The sequence below is a fragment of the Pyrgilauda ruficollis genome, unplaced genomic scaffold, assembly GCF_017590135.1.
Source record: "Pyrgilauda ruficollis isolate IOZ18807 unplaced genomic scaffold, ASM1759013v1 scaffold279, whole genome shotgun sequence".
In the NCBI taxonomy this organism is placed as follows: domain Eukaryota; kingdom Metazoa; phylum Chordata; class Aves; order Passeriformes; family Passeridae; genus Pyrgilauda; species Pyrgilauda ruficollis.
This window is the reverse complement of record NW_024524144.1, coordinates 87331-105023: the sequence shown is the minus strand read 5'-3', so window position 1 is coordinate 105023 and position 17693 is coordinate 87331. Positions and strand designations below refer to the sequence as shown.

Genomic DNA, 17693 nt, shown 5'->3' with positions numbered 1-17693 from the left:
CCGCATGTTACTATGGTTTTAAAAATTACAAAGACATACTTTTTATTCCAACTGCAAAAGAAAGCGCTCAAAGGTTAGGAAGCTCTGTAGTTGTATTTTGGCCCATTCTGTGCACTAAATAAGATAGATGCCTTTTGGGACGGAAAAGTATGCAACCATGTAATTAAAAAATTAGGCCTATGTACAAATTGGCACAGCTACGTCTGCAGCAAGCTTTTCCTAGGAATTCAGCACCAGGCTTATCCATATAGATAATGTTGTTTCCTCTGTGCAATTTCATGTGCAATATTGACATGTTTTTAGAGATGAAGGGTGGTCCAGCACATGGACTCTGATCTGTGTCACTGCCTAGGATGGAACTGCCTGGGGGCCAATGTGGCCCTTGCTGTGTAATCTCCCAAGACTAAAGGGGAATCCTTTCAACCCCAGACACGACTTTCCCACAGTTTCGATGTTACATTTTTAAAAGTGTGTCTATTAGGCTGTTGCTCTTTGGGGAGGTTTGGACACGCTCCGTCCATCGCAGCCACTACCCCAGGCGCCGGGCGGGCTGCGAGAGGCTGCGCGGGCTCTCACGCCACGCTCAAGATGGCGGCATGCGGTAGTCGGGCCGGGCGCCACGCACAAGATGGCGGCGACGGTCGCCCCGCCTTCCCCCGCCCCGCCGGCTGTGACTTCCGGAGAGAGCGGGAGAGGGCGTCCGTCCCATGGTAACTGCGTCTCGGTGAGGACGCTGCGGCCGCCTTTCGTTTCCTGCCGCCGCCGCCCGGCCCGCAACGACTGGCAGCCGCCAGGTCGCGAGGTGAGAGGAGCTCGCCGGGCAGTCTCTCCGCGCCGCCGAGGTACCGGGTCGGGCCGGCGGCGCTGGGGAGGGGGAGGAGGAGGAGGCGGAGGCGGCGGCCGCCCCCCCGTGCTCGTGTAGCGAGGGGGGAAGCCCCGGTCCGGGACAGCGGCGGCCCCGCCGCAGAGAGAGCCCTGCTGGGGGCGGCGGTGCCCTTGTGTCGGCTGAGCTGTACCTTAAAATATCTTGTAAAAATGGATTAATTATTCACCTTCACTTCTGAATCTTTTGTGTTTATTTTACTAGGACCCGGGGGGTTTTTTTGGTTTTTTTTTTTTTTTTTTTTTTTTTTCTTTATTTAAAAAGCGTTCGAACACCTGACTTTTTTCGTTCGTTACGGGCTGAGATGTGATCAGCCTTTCGTGTGCTCCTGCCCTTTGTTCAGATACACGGTGCTTGTAGTTGCCTGTTTTATTTGTTAGGAGCAGAGACTCCTTGAGAGCAGGTCTACAGGCAGTGGTTTCGAAAGGGAGCTCATTTCCCTTTGTCTTGGGAAATAAGGATACGGTAATTCCCGACTTCTGGTCGCACAACCGATGTTGTGATAAGGTTGCTCATTGCTTCCAGTGGCGGTGGAAAACACTGGAAGTGTTGGAGAGACCATTAGGGCAGAGTTCTGTCCAGGGAAGTGTGGGAGCCTCTTCAGTTTCTGGATTCAGTACGAGCAACCGGTTCCCATGTCTTCTGTGGAGCTGGCACCTGCATCCAGTGCAGGAGCTCTCGCTGTACCCTGCTTTGGGAATGGCTTAGTTCCTGCATCAGGTACAGCTCATCTGCTGGTTCTTCACATCCTCGTCCTAGGAGAGATTGAGAGGATACTAGAAGTTTAATGAAAAACTTTTCTGTGAGTAAGGCAATATGACACTCCATCTCTTTTTCTCAGCCTCTGGAGAAGATGGAAAAATAGATTTTTGCAGAGTTATTGATGGTTCAGCTTGTATGGATGTAAATGAGAACCAGCTCTTCAGGAGAGAGATGAAGAGCTGTAGTTACTCAGTGTGTTTGCAGCATATGTGTGATTTAAATGAACAAATGAACAAAATCTCTCTGATCAGACTTGCAAGTAGCTTGTTATAGAATATCTGGCTTGGATAAACCTGTGAAATAGTAACAAACACTTAGGACAAGGCATCTGGATTGTCTTTATAAAAGCACTTCTAAAAGTGCTCAGCTTCAAGAGTGTTGGCTGGTGGAACTACAGGCAAAAATAGGTGCCAGGAAGAAGATAGGATGAATTGAGACTGGAAGGAATAAGGGATTTATCAACTGGATAAAAGAATAAGAGCCTGAAGCAAGCAGCCTGTTGGGATGGGCGTGGAAGAGATCTAGGGTCAAACAGCCAAGGTGGGGCTAGGGAAAAGTGCATTAGAAAAATATAAATATTTCAAATGTTGGCATGACACTAAGACTGCCAGAGTTCAAGTGTTTGGACAATGCTCTCAGGCACATGGTGTGATTCTTGGGGCTGTCCCATGCAAGTGCTGGACTGGATGATTCTTGTGGTTCTGTTCCAACCCAGGAGATTCTGTGATTTGTAGTATCTTGTGGCAGATATTTAAGCTTGTAATGAAATCTTCACACTATATTAGAATGTATATAACATTTACAGATTGTATTTATTTTACATATATTTATGTTTTTCTTTGAATATAAAATAAATTACTTGTGCTTCTTCAGTTTTTTAGTAGCTCCCAGAAACTCTGACTAGTACTGGGGGGCTGCTGTGCTGATTGCTGAATATTTGTGTAAATTGAAACACAAATTAAAGAGGCAAACATCCAGGTGGGGGCTTTTTTTCCTAAGTAATTATCTTTAAACGTTAAAGTAAGGAAACAAAGCAGCCTTTGACACTCATGTTCTGCATCAGAATAGTGGTTGAACTTTTTTGTTGTAGTGTAGAATATTTTGGGGGTCATTAAATAGAAAGAAAAATCAGATTGCACAGGAAGGTTTGTTTCCTCCTTTAGAGTGAAGGGAGTGATATACTGTAGTAATATCATAGCCTAGTTGGAGGACACAGTTATTTTGAAATTAGAAGCTTAAATGTGTATGTTGGTTAGAAGCAGATGGATGTTGAATTGGGGACTTGACGCTAGAGTGGTGCCAAGTATGGAAGAGTGCCTTAGGATTTGAAGTCTTGTGCCATCACTCAGGAGGGTATTTTTTCCCCCTTTTGAGGGACGCAGTGTATATGTACGGAATAAAACTCAATGATTGGCTTTTCCCAATTGGCTTTTTTTTTGCCTGTTTTTGAACTCACTGTAGCAAAGTTAAGGTTGTTTGCAGGTTATATGAAGTGATAAATAAGGCCACAGCGATGTCTGTTTGCCTTCAAGGCACCTGGGAGAGGGCCGTGTCAATCGTTGGGCTTTCCTGTCTGTAGAGCCAAACCTTTGCTTCAATGGATTTGCCTTCTCCAGGGTAGGGGGAGACACGACTTGAGGATGAAGCTTTCTTAGCAGAGTCTCAATATTGCTGAGAACGGGGTTTTTTTCTCTTCACTTCAATTTTTTTTTCACTCCTTCTTTCCAAATGCACTACCATCACACATTCCTGGCTCTGTTGGAACATGCCATGTGAAGCTGTTTTTGACTGCTCAGAGAATTACTGTAGCGGGAACAAAGGACAGTGATTGGGGAGAAGTGGTCCCAAGGGGCCTTGAGAAGAAAGAGATGGAATTCAGATTAGTAGCCTCCAAAAAAATCTTGCCATAGGAGAGGTGAAAAGTAAAACTTCGGAAGAGCAAAGGTAAAAACAACATGTGAAAACACTTAGTTCTCAAAATGTTACCCTTTCCCACGAGGAGGCTTTTGGAATGGCTTTCACAGTAATGTTTTTCATATGTTGACCATAGATTTATTTGGGCAGTAAGCATGACTTTTTCTCTCAGCCTTTAACAGAGATGATTGATAGACTGGCTTTGATAGAGGGACAGAATTACTTTCAAACTTTGAAATGCATAATAAGCACCTCAGGTAGTTAATAAGCCTACATCTATCTCTCTTTAAAGTGATCAGTGGCATTAATTTGGTTTGGTAACCATGGCTATTTTCTTGTTCAGCAGCCATATGATATTTCTGAGTTTAGTGTGATTTCCCGTAGGTGGTTTTTACAGAGTCAGCTGGGCTTTGGTGTGAAGTGCAGCAAAAATTAAATACTATGGGAAGGTGTGAAAATGTTCTTATATTAAAAAAAAAAAAGATTGCTTTATATTTGGGGTAAGAGTAGATTGTAACCTCTAAGTCACACATTCATGGAGACTGTTACGTGAAAGCAGTACAAATTTGTAACTGCTGCTTGTTTGACATGGAAGTTTTTTAACGCAAATAATGATCAACAGATCAGTGTTCAGTTGTAAACAAAATACTTTTTAGCTTTTCTCTAAAAAGGAGACCCCTCTTTCAGTATCATACCCTTTTAATGGGTTTTCTTCTTGAGGTGTGATACTTTAATGCTGTTGTTAAATGTGTCATGACATTAACAGAACAGCCACAGGAAATTTCCATCTGAGTTCTGATTTTTTGAGGCTTGCAGTAATGAAAAAAGTGTGAATGTTATCTGTCACATGAGAAGTGGCTGAGGGAACTGGGGTTGTTTAGTCTGGAGAAAAGGAGGCCCAGGACCTTAGTTCTTTTTACAACCACCTGAAAGACGGTTGTTGACAGGTGGGAGTTGGTCCTTTCTCCCAGGTACCAAGTGATAGCACAAGAAGAAACAACCTCAGGTTGCTCCAGAGGAGGTTTCGATTGGATATTAGGAAAAATGTCTTCATTAAAAGGTGGGTCAAGCATTGAAACAGGCTGCCCAAGGAAGTGATGGAGTCCCCATCCCTAGAAGTGTTCAAAAAACATGCAGATGTGGTGCTTACAGATAGGATTTAGTGGTGGACTTGGCAGTGTTTGTTTAATGGTTGAACTTGATCTTAGAGGTCTTTTCCAACCATAATGATTCTAAGATGGGAAATCAAGATCTTCTGAGAAACTTTCTGGGCATCAGGGAGCATAGTCCAGCTGAGCTGGTGAAAGCTAGGATAACAGAGGAGTCTGGTTGGGAAGTTCAGAGCTGTTTCTTGAAGCAGTTTTATAAAGGTGAAAAATCCTGGGTTTTTTTTAAGCTGACCTTTACTCTATGCTTATAAATAACAGCTTAAATTTCTCTGTGGGAGATTCTCCAGCATGCAATATTAACATAAATAAATCTGTCTGGGAGAGTTGTGGGAAGGGGAACCAGTGTCAGATGGTGATCTTGCAAGGAGATCTGGAAGTGGAAGCATTCAAGTAAGTGGAGTGGGGCAAAGAAAAGCAGCAAAAGTGGTGTTGGGAAATGGAATGGGGCAAAGCCAGGGATCACAGAAGGCTAAAGGTTGCTGATAGTGTTGTAGATTAGTGCAGACCTTGCAAGCATAAAGTTTTCTCGTTAGTAAAGGTGGAATTGAGGAGAGACAGAGAAAGAAACTGTGTGGTATATAGGCAGGAAAGTGCCATTTAAAATTAAGTAGAAATACATCTGAAAGGCACTAGAGAAAGAATTGGTGATTGTAAGGTGTGTGTTCTTGGAGTGTGTGGAAGGAAATGACAATAGGGGCATGTGGCACGCATTCCTATGAGCGGGGAGAATCTCAGTGCTGAGGTGGGGAAGCAGAGGTCTTTGTGATATGGAGACAGCTTAACACTTGCAGCCCCAAATGAGAGAAGCTGTATGGTAACCTAGGGGCATGTTATGTCGCCATGATATTTTTATGAAAAATCCTTTTGCCAGGATTTTCTCCTGAGAAGCTGAGGAGCCTCAGGAAAGAAATGTAAACAACAACTATCTGCTGCTGTGGAATGCAACAGGTGCAGCTTCAGTTGGTCCATGTTGATTGTCTTCACTTGATGACCAATCACAGCCACCTGTGTCAAGGCTGTGAGCAGTCACAAGATTTTGTTATTCATTCCTTGATTTTTCTTTCTAGCCTTCTGGTGGATCTTTTCTCTCTATTCTTTTAATATAGTTTTAGTATAGCATTTTAATATAACATAATATAATATCATAATATAATAAATCAGCCTTCTGAAATATGGAGTCAAGATTCTCCTCTCTTCCCTCGTCCTGGCGCCCTCAAATATCACCATAATGTTAGTGTGCCATGCTGGGTGTTCTCAGTGATGCAGAGCCCAAAGCGTTGCTCACAGTATGCACAGCTTATAGAAGCTGTGAAAGAAACATTCTTTCTGCCCTCTGTGTTCTTTTTCCTCCCCCCATCTTTATCCTCTATGGGAGACAGGAAAAACTCGCTTTCTGCTGGGTTTGTACAGTCAACATATGACTGGAAATAACATCAACTTTCTGCATTCAAGTTTCTGAAGAAAGGTCTTGCTGTGTATCTTTATGTATAGCATTGTTTTTGTAGAAACAGACAAATACAGCATGATAAGAACATTCTTGTGCTGTCTATAGTACAACATAACTCTTGTGTTATGTAACACAAATTAATAAAAATGACTAATTAAGCCATAACTAATAGCAGATGGAAACTGTGGTTTAGTCTTGTGTAGTATCTCCTTCTTAATGAACTTCACATGCAGATGAAATGGGAGGGAGACAGGCTTTAATAACGGAAAATGTTTGCCTTGTCATCTGAAAACACTTATGCTCCTGGGTGAAGCTTGTCTGCTCAGCAGTACTCCTTTCTTGTGCAGAGCCAGAGTGTTTAGAAATTAAACTTGTTATTCCTGGATACTAGAGCTTTAATTCTTATCTTTCCTCTATATGTAACCAGGGTTGGTCAGGGGCTGTAAACAGCCTTGTTTTAGACTTCCTGGTATTTCCCTGTGCAATTGCCATCCTTGCATGTGAGAAGATGTGCCTGCTGGAGTTGAACCAGGGAGTCAATCTCAAAGGCACTAAGGTATATTGCCACAGCTAACAGTGGGCTTGTGCCTTGGTTTTTAAGAGTATCCTGTTTGCTGTTTACTGAGTGTTTGGAGAGAGTCTCAAGGAGAACTGTTTCAGGTTTCAAAGTTTTAAGTATGGCATCATCTTCCTGTGACTTGTACATGTCTGGTCAGTGAATATGCTTGAAAAATATTTTAGATCTAAAGTGACTGACTTAAGAAATTGTTTCTTTGAATACATCTCTCTTTAAGGCTTCTTTTCCAATACCTGACTTATTTGTAACAATTTTTGTTTTAACTTAGAGAAGATTCATTTGCCGATGAGCTGCCTTTTGTGAAGTGTTTGTGATTAAGTATTTATAGACAGGATGGAGCATTGGTAGTGAGAGTTGAGAAGATGTATTTTGTAAACACAAAATCCATTCTACCTGGAATGTGAGTGGAATGGTACAGCTCAGATTACACTTGTGCTTCGGGGTAGTGTTGGAATTAAAGCTGGGGGTTTTGGGGCTTGTTTGCTGGTTTTTTTGCAAAGCCTTTGTGGTCTTCTGAGTTTTGCACTTTCTTATTACTTTTTGTAAGATCTAGAGGGTGCTTAATACTTACGAGCTTGGACTGAAAGTGCTTTTAGACTCGATGCGAACTTAAAAGACTTCCTTAGGAATTTTCTCCCTATTGTGTTTACTGAAAGTAGTTGCTGTGCTCAGAAATACAGCTGATAGGATCCATTTCTAATGGTAAAAGTATTTAATATTGAAACACCCCTCTTGGACAGCAGTTCCTGAAGTTGCATCAAAACTGGGTGATGTGGAGATATCTTTGTGGGGGAGGAAGGAAGAGGGGATTTTGAGAACTAGGTAATTAGAGATTGCTGTGGTTATGATGTTTTGGGCTTAGAAAATTACAGAGTGCTATGCCATATCCTTTGAATATGCAAGTAAGTTAAAATATTTTCTTTAATACATATGCTGTTCTAAATAATTATATAAAGCTGAAGGGAATTTTTGCCTTTTGGAATAAACTTTACCCTAGTCTTAAACATATGTTCTCACTTATTGTTGACAGCTTCTTTAGTACTATAAAAAACTACAGTAGGTATTGCAAGAATTCAGTAACTTAATCTTAACCCTTTGAAGTTAAGTCCTGTGAAATATATGTCATGCTGATAGCTTTATAAAAACATAATGGAATTAAAACCAAAATCCATTATTAAAGCTAGAAGTAAGATCATTAATGTAGTTTAGAACTCACTTCTGTGGCAGTGAAGTCTAAGATCCTGAATGGTCCTGGACACTTTCTGGGCCTGAATTAGGCATCAGGTATTTTCAGTGACAGTGAAACTTTACAAACGTTGGGTACAAACAAAATTTGCTTTAAGGGTTTTGCGAATGTCATTGTGTAATAATGTTTATACACGAAGACAGCTGAAGAAAGTAGTTGTGGTTGACTGTGAGCTGTAACTGCGGGGTTTTTGCATTACTGCTTAGCTGTTGCATCAGCAAACTGCTTTTCTTTGCTGTCAAGCAAAGCCAGTTTGATTGGCTACAAAGTACTGAGTGCTTTGGCAACTTGTTCCGTGTTAAAAAATGGTAGAGATGGCATTAGTGGGAAAACAATTACTTGCTTTGTAAGTAGTGCAGTTGAGTTATGACTAAGTGCATTGATTTGCCTGGCCAACATAAACTCCAGACAAATTTCTTTTTTTTTTCATGGCCTTTCCATAAGAGGGTCACATGGTGGTTTGTTATTTCCCTGTACGTGGTTGAATTTTACAAACCAAACCGCTTTCTGGGGAAATTGAAAGGGGTTTTAATACTTTTTTTAATAGATTTTGATCACTGATGTGTGATGTTGAACGGATTGGGGATGGCTTGTCCCTCTCTTAGCTTTTGTTACTTTGTGAAGCTCTTTAACTTCTCCTCTTCTGTGGCTTTACTAATTGCATACACAATAAAGAAGTTACTGGCTTCCAAAAAGATAAGATTTTCTATTTTTGTTTTTACTATCTAGGCAGGAGAAATTGCATCTGTTTGCTTGTGGCAAACATGATTTTGTTTTTTCTTAAATTGGCATCTTATCCTCAAACCCCCAAAGGCAATTTGAATATGCTGTTTAGAGTTCTTAGCTGATTTTAGAACTTAGGATGCTAAATCTGTAGAACCTACAAGTTGAAGGCTTGTAACTTCTGTAAAAGTAACAAACAAAAAAGTTTACAAACTGTAAAACCCACAAACAGAAGCCATAATAACAGGACTACGAGACCCTGAGACAAATTCTTAATATTGAGTGCTCTCACTTATCTACTGTTCCTCTCATCATTGCCCTCTCTGGTTCAGGGAAGGCTTTGGTGGTCAGTGCCTTAGTGTAAAAGGTGTATTAGGTTAACATTTAGTCAGCTGATAATAATAGGTCTGAATGATAGCTCAACACAGTTGTACTACTTCACTCTTCGAGACATAACACCAGCCCTTCTGTCAGCCCTGTTAAGAAGGTGTTCTGTGGTATCTTGTTTGTCTTTTCTGGAAATTTGTGTTCATGTTTCTTATAAATGAAAAATGAAAAATAGCCAATTTTAATAAAAATATTAAAAAAATATTTATTTCGTGACCATAATACAGTCTCGACAGCCACCAACCAAATCGGACAGCGCACCACCCCCGGAAGGTGATGCGGTGAACGTTTTGATACACCTTTTATTCCCATGAATTACTACCCATATCTATAACAATGTTTGTGTTGTGAATTTTCCCTATTGTACTACAGCTTTGAGCAGAATGACTGAAGGGAGTAGAAGACAGAAATGCAGCAGGTGAAAAGTTTGAATAAAGTAAATATTTTGGTAGTTATTAATTGGAAGTGGTAATTACATGCCACATTGGATGTGGCATGTAATAAGCCATTGGCCAAAACAAGCACTTGTGGCTATTCCATGGAGAAGGGCAGATGCTTTGTTCCACTGCTTAAATTCTTCTTTTCTCAGAGTTACCTCTTTCCAGTGAATTCAGACATGTACAGACAGCTTCCTGAGAGGCTGTCTATAATTAACAATATCAAGTAGTTTTAGTTGTAGATGTGGCTGCTGTGTGCAGCAGCTGTGCTCCGGTGATGTGGTCATCCTTTGTCCTTGTAAGGTCCTGGCTTGAGGCTACACAGAATGAGCTCAAGGCATGGTGGGATGTGCACCAGCATGGCTGGTACAGCTCAACCAGGACAGGAGGCAAGAGACCTCAGTTAGCACCAAGGAGGTGTTTGGTGGTCTGTGAGATCATTTACATCTGCAATGTAAGACTTTGTTTTTCCAGTTTACCAAACTGGACTGTTGTTAACTTGAATGTGAAATGCTGCTGGGTATTTATAAATCAGGGTGCAGACAACTAATAGAAGACCTGAGTGGTGAAAATATTCTAAAAAATAAATTGGTTGCAACCTTTTTTTTGGAAAAGGTTTGAATGAACTTTCTTCCCAGGAAAACATTTAAAAATTTTAGACTGTATGTTTAGTGTACTTGTTTCAGATATATCTTTATTACTGGATAAGCTGTATTATACCTGACACCAAAAACAGAAGCACAGGAATTTTTCTTATATAAGGAAGATGATGAAGAGCACTTACAAAAGGGGTAATTTGGAAAGCAGGTGAAACTTAAAGGATAATTTGGTTCACCTGCTTCCTGGTCACAGAATGATTATCAGTTTCCATGTAGACAGATAACATTCTTTAACTGGGGAGACAAGCCAGGCCTGGCACCTATATCTAAATGGGTCAGGTAGAAAAGAAGCATGGGAGTTCTGGAGTACACTTGCAAAAACATTGCAACAAGTGTGAGCTATTGGATGAGTTTTTCAAGTAATAAGTACAAAAAACATTAAATAAACGTAAGAGTGGATTTTCTCAAATCAAAATTCACAACCAGTCAAATTTCCTTTTATGGCATGGTATTCAGTCTTTTTTGGGAGGAGCAAATGTGTTCTGAGTTTAGTTTGTTATTCTAATGGCTTTTTCTGTATTATAAGCAAGGATGTTTCTCTAAATACCACAAAGTTGGTGAAAAGCCTTAAATAGTTTCATGGATCACTGTCAGACCAGAGGATATGGAGACTGAATGCTCTCTGCAGGATTCTGTCACTAATTTTGACTTAAGTGAAACATTAAGGCTGTGCAGTATTAGCAGCAGATGATATCAACCTTGGAATTACTGTGTGTTGGAAAATGTGGATAGGGTTCAGAGAGACTTGAGGACAGAGAAGAAGCAGTCTGGGAGGGAGAAAACCATGCCTTTTGGATGAGGACAGGATTCAAGATCCTCTATTTATCATCTTTGTACAAGAAGACCGTGGAGGAGTATAATGAGTTTTGTGCAGAGTTCTGGGGATGATGCAATTGAGAAGCCAGACATGATTCTGTTAACACAGCTGCTGCAAATAGCTTGGATGTACTGTGACATGTATGCAGGATGAGTTTCTACAAAGCACATAATAGTCCTTCATGCCAGGCTTAAGCATTTCACGCTAGGAAAAGCATGATTACAAGACAGTATAGAGGAAAGTAAAGAATGAAGTCTTGAAAATGTAATTATTTTATTCCCAGAAAGATTGAGAAGTGTTTTCCTTACAGAAAGGAAGACTACAGAGGGAAGGAAGAGTTTTCTTCAGGTGAGGTGTAAACATGGTGAGCATTTTTCAGTTTAGTCTCTCTGACAACAGAACCACTGGTAACGTGCTTAAACTGCAACAGAGAGAGTGGAAATGGACACTAGAAAAGAACTGTAACCCATTGAAACAGATTGCTTGGAAAGACTGTGGTATTGCCATTTTTAGAGTGCCTCATAAGGCACAGATTAACTGTGTCTAGACCATATTTTTTCTCCCTCAGTCCTGAGAGGCAGGATTGGTTGATTTATTGAGCTGCTTTCTAACCATGAGAGTATTAGAAAATGCTAGAAGGGTTTCTAGAAAGCAGGGACATTCGAATTAAAAAGGTATCACAGTGGCTCATAGCACTGGGCCCATGTTAATCACCTTCTCATTTTGTGATAATAGGTCTTGCTGTCAAAATTGCGCCTCTGTACTCCCTCGTTTCCACTCCCTGTTCTTCAAAGAAAGTAATAGTGCATTGGGGGAGAGGGGGGAATATTTGTATAAATCTTCTGTCTCACTTCCGTTTCACATCTGTAAATATCTTCCAGTTGATACACTGAGTGTATACTGATGGCTACCAACTTCCAGAATCATCTTTCTTCCCTAACTGTATGTAAAATTGCTTTGGGGATGAGGGAGAAATTAGACTTTTTAAACCTCATGGTAAGTTTGATATCAGATTCTAAGATTTTCAACTGCTTAGTTCATTCCTCCGAGTCAGAATTAAGATATAAAATAAACCATTCTCTCATTAGCAGATAGCAGCCTTTATCTTGCATGCCTTTTTTTTCCAAATCTGGCAATTAAAATGCATGAATAAGAGGCAGTGTACTCTGATAGCAGGAACTGGGGCCTGGGAGACAGAACTGTCAGCATCTTAATCTTAGACTTGTTGAATTATGATTTGCTGAAGGGCATGTTTAATCCCTGGCCTTGTTTTCCACACACAGAATGTAACGCTGCAAGGATTAATTTTTGTCTGTAGCTGCAGAGTTAAAACTCTCAAACTTGTCTTCCCACGTTAAAAGTTAGTATGTAAGCCCAAGGTTTTTATTCATGAATTCCTAAGTTGTGTTTGAATTCTTCTGCTACAGTATCCTCAGGTTAAAGAACAATAATTTAAAATTCTGATAGGTTAAAAATATCTAACCTTGTGGTAATTTCCTTAGTTTTTAATATATGGAAAATAACTTTTTTTTTCTTCCTTTCCATTTTTGGTACCCTGCTATTGTTGAAGACAGCTCCTTTCTCAAAGACTTCAGATGTATGGTGTAGTTTTTTACTTAATTCATTATTTATAAGGATACAGAAAGATTGCAGAATTAAAATTTTACTGGAATCCCAGTCCTGTTATTTTCTAAGGAAGGAGGCTGCATTGGTATAAGCTGGTTTGTCTTGGAGCATTGATACAGCAATACAGCCAAAGGACTTTTTTTTTAATTTAAGTTCCTTTAGAGGCTGAGTGCAATGCTGTATGGTGTCATTCTGGTTCAACAGACTGGCAGTGTTGAAGAGTGAGAGGGTGTGTGGGGTCTTTAGGGCAATGAAATACCTTTTCCAAGGCTGGTAGCATCAGGTTGAAATCCCTGTGGGCTTCTTCCTGCAGGTGCTTGTTTTAAATTAGGTCTGCACAGACATTTAAATTTATTATTATGGTGTCACCCTATAGGGTTAATAGTTCTTTCAGTGAAATCTTTGTAAAAGAGCTGGCATCATTTTTTAAAAGGTTATTGTTGTATTCCATTTTGTTTAAATGGTATGCCCTGTCTCACCCCTCTGAAATGTATGGTATATTCTAAGCCTGTGGTCCTGCCCTGAACCATCCTGTATCTGTCATCTCATTGGCCCAATGTGATTCCGCGCCCACTTCAATTCCCCTCTTAAGCCTATAAAATCAGTCGGGCTCTTAGCCCTGGCTCTCTCTCAGCCTCTTCCCCTCCTCTTGCCCCTTCCCTCCCCTAGGCTCCCCCTCCTTCCCCTTTCCCCCCTTTTCCCTCAGGAGCCATGCTGTTCCCGGGGTTGGGACCCCAAATAAACCTTCATCTGATCAGCACCCTCAGAAGCCGTGTGGAGTCTGCTTGCCTGCCTGCTGCTGCCAGCCAGCTCACAGCTTAGGGGGCCCTCCAGCGACATCCCCGGGGTGCCCCACCTCAAAACGAACCGCAACAGGTTATGTTGAATTCTCATTTCCTCAGCAAGTTGCGTGGATATGTTAGGTTCTTAATGCTTTTTTACGGAGGAATGAGGTAGAGAAGGTTTATGGTAGCTATTTCCAAATGCATGTTCTGCTTTCAAGTGATGCAGTTCTCATTGGATCTAACCGGCCAGTGAATGTGAATTCTACTGTCTGCTTTGAGAATTAAGTTCACTTTGAAAAGAGTGAACAAGAGATGTTCATGTGTATATCCTTACTTTGCATTAGCTTGTCAGTTGTTCAGGTTGCTTTATTCCCTCTGCAGCAAAAAGACTCTGCTGATTTGTGTGCCCTGTGTTGTGTGTTGGAGTCCTGTCAGTCAGCATTGAAGTAGGGAGACAATGCACACACCTAGAACTAAGGAATTGCTGCTGCAAAATGTGCTGCATCTCGTGCACTTGCACAAAGCAGAGGTCCTAGACCTGCTGTGATTGGGAAAAGGGGATGGTGAATTTTTTCTGGCTAAGAACTGACATAACAAGGAAATCAGGCCATAAAACTCCTGCATGCATAGACGAAATGCCCATGAGAGAGCATTTGTATGTTGTATTACATAATACAACATTTGAAATATGTTTCTGGTCTGTTCTCTGCCTTTCAAGTCATCTGCTTTGCTCCTTTGTAGCTGCACACTTACTTTTCTCTCCTTCCAAAATAAAGCCCACAAAGATAAATATGTTTATGTAACCTCTCAAATCTTGATTCAGAAATACAAACTGATGACTTTGGAGCCCATGCAAATGACCTGCACAGCACTAGACTCTGCTGTCAAGTAACCACTAAAAAAATATGCAATTAAACCAGAAGTCAAACTTTAACTTGTTCCTTTCCCAGGTCACACAGGAAGAGATGTAGGCAGGCATGTTTGAAAGCTGAGGAAAACTGAACCCTGTGTCACAGTGAAGGTGTTACTAAGTGCTGCTCATGTCTCACTGTAAGCTGTGCAGCCCTTAAGGATGAGATAAACAACTGCTTCAGGATACTTGTTTCAATTTTGGGTCACATAGCCAAAAGAGTAGCAAAAAGTTAAGAGGCAACATAATGGAAAAGATTGAAAAGGTGAATATCCTGTTCTAGAAAGTAAAGGATGAGAGAGAAACACCTGTTAAAGAAGCAGCTGCTAAAAATGGATGACCACTCTTAGTGGAGAAAAAGAATTAGCAGCAGCTTTCTTGGTAAAATTGATCCTTGTTTACGTTCTGTGATGAATTTAGTTGTGAAAGTCCACAGCCACAATGACTCTGTTCCCTTCCACTTTGTAATCAAAGGTGGTTACTTGAGTGGGAGAGCATGCCTGGGCACGGTCAGTCTGTGCCAGTCAGTTCCCTGACTGATTCCACTGTCAACCTTTTAGAGTTACCTCACATGTAAAGTTTATTACAAGTATTTTGAGAAAAATGTGATAGTCTTATGCCTTGTGTGTTCCAAAACCTTGAAATGTATCTACAAAGAAGTGTCTTGTGTGTTTTTAAAAGTGCAAATGAAATACTCTCAGTGTGCTAATTTTAGTGCAGAAAGTCTGAATTTCCAGATGAAGGTGACAAGATGTTCTCTGGGTTTAGTATCTGTAGCAATAGCCAGAGGTGCCTTTGTGAAGTGACAGGTACAGAGATAGCTGTGTTTGAAATTGTTTGTGTTTCATAGAAGAGCTCTTTCATTGCTTTTATAGATGTAGTGCAAAATATCTTGAGTGGTTCCTGTAAGCTAAATACCAGCCCCATTGCACATCTGCATTTTCCATTCAGAATGAGCAATGTGGAGTCTGTACTTTCTGCACCTCTTTAGAGATACAGTTTCATTGGGTCCTTCCCTGTAGCCAAACATTCAGTCAGGAGTGTATGCCAGGGAGGGAACCCTTGCAGAGCAGTGAGACAAGCTGTAGTCTAGTTTTTTTCACAAGTTCAGCTTCTTTGGGAAGAAAGTGGGCATGGATCTGAAGACATATCCAGGACTAAATGAAGTTGTGAGAATCTTTACTGGAATTGCCAAGAAGTGGATTTCTAGCTTCACGTTGTGAAGCCTGATGTGGTACTGGCACCACGTGCTGCTCTAATATAGCCCATATCCCACAAATGTACAAACTTAACAGGATGCTAAAACATGACAGTGCTTGGGGATGAATGTCTTTTGCAGTCCATGCTTATTTCATTTTATTAGATGTTGTCTTAACAATACAAATCTGTCTCTTCTGCTGATAATCACCAGTGACCAAATGCTCTTGGGTTAGAATGCTTTTATGGCAGTTCAAGCCTAATTTCCAAGTAGATTTTTAGGTAAAAAGCCACTATGTTTTTGTTTTGTGTGTTGGGTTTTTTTTTTTTCCAATCATCCCATATGTTGATTTTGCTTACCTGGAGATTGTGCTGTACATAGAAAGGCCACTTGGCCCTAATGGTAGGGAAGAAAACCCAAAGTGCTGTGTACATCTGTTCGATTATCTCAGTTTTCATCAATCCTCGTGGTCTGACCCAACATCCAGCTTCCAAAGCTGCCACTACCAACCATCAAGATCCTAATATTCACAGAGTAATAATCTCTGTTAAATGCTTTGTGGTTGACCCTTACTTTGGTAACCTCTTACACTGTGATAAAATGCCCAGATGCAGAATGTTTGGATTAAAAAAAAGATACTTTAATTTTTTTTCTCTTATTCTAAAAGGGGTGACTGCTCCCACGAGTGTGTCAGTGTGAAGGAAGCTGAGCAGCCACCTGGTTCTTAAGCTCTCCTTGCTTCCATATTGCTCTTCTGTAACGGGTCATGTGATATGGGTTATGTTTTGAACTGAATTAGATGAGGCTTTAAAGTGAGAATGTTCAATATATGGCAAGTGTAAAGTTCTGTTTTGTAGTATTCACATGCCCTCTGAACAGAGAGAAGCTGTGAGACAAGCAGAGAAGGAAAAACATAATTCTTATCTCGTTTGCTGTACCAAAGTAGAATGCAATATGGAGATTGTTTACCTAAAGTGAGGATGTTTTGTTCCCTTGGCCTATGAAGGCCAAGAGTGTGTCTGTGTTGGGACTGTCTGCTGACAGTCACAGAACAGACAGGAGTTCAGAGAGTGCAGACAGTGCAGTTCTGTGCAGTTGTGAGCAAGAGTTGAGTGCAAGGCAGATTCAGTTTAGATGCAATGTATATAGTATAGAATAATAGAATAATTATTTAGCCTTCTGACAATGGAGTCAGATGCCTCTTTTTCTCTCCCCTTCATTGGGAGTTGCCTTTGATTTACAATACTGTTTTGCTGGAAAATATTTAGTATTTATCTATTTTTTCCTCAAGGTGTTTTCACATAAAAGATCCCCTGTCATGTGCAAGAATTGAAGCTTATTCTGTGAGCCATAAAAATCAATCTTAATATTCTGAATTAACAAGACTTAATTTTTCAGTATTGCTGTTTCTTTGTAATCTGCTTTTGGTGTAATTATTTCCCTTTGAGAGAGGAATGATTGTATATTACTGCTTAAAAGAGTCATATTTGAGAAGTTTGTCCCAAACCATAGGTTAGGTTTTAAAACTTAAAAGTTCCCTTTGTATGCAGCTGCGATGTGGGAGTCTCATGAGAGTTTGTGATTTGCACTTCTATGCTGCTTTGTGCAAACAGTACTTGATAGCAGGAATTTAGCTCCAACTGTGTTCTTACAGGAATTTGTTTTTCTTGATCTCAGGGGGTATTGCTTTTTTGATCCACATGCTCTTTATTAATCTTCTGTGCTGAATGCCTGAGAGAAATTGTGATAGGCAGGTATGGTCAGTTTAATAAATGAAGGCATTGTTGTGTCTATTTGAAACGTCACATGAGGACCTCTTCACTGGCTGGGGCTGTGACTGTACTGTAAGGCTGACAGGGTCCAAGAATATTCATGCGGAGAAATGTTATTTTTGAAGGTTCTTGAAGGGTGTGGTTGAATTCATGCTTCCCTTATCCATGTAAGAAAAATACCTATATAAACAGTATGCTGTGATTCTTTCTCAAAGTAGCAAAGAGCAGGTATGTGGATTTACAAAATAAAGGAATAAAAAATTATTCTCAGCTGTTTTTGCATTCTCATTTAAATAGCTGAACTATTTGATCTTGTTTCCTGTTGCTTTTAGTGATAATTTAGCTGAAACTTTGAGAAAAGATTCTTTGTTGTTGTGCTCT

General features: G+C 40.5%; 1 protein-coding gene across 1 annotated transcript in view; it reads left to right on the top strand.

Moving 5' to 3' along the window:
• Positions 1 to 695: 695 nt before the first annotated feature.
• DISP1 (dispatched RND transporter family member 1) overlaps positions 696 to 17693 on the top strand; it is an 89273-nt gene continuing 72275 nt past the window's right edge. Inside the window, exon 1 of the mRNA XM_041471785.1 lies at positions 696 to 802. The gene's annotated coding sequence lies outside the window, so the exon portion shown is untranslated. The remainder of the gene's footprint in view (positions 803 to 17693) is intronic.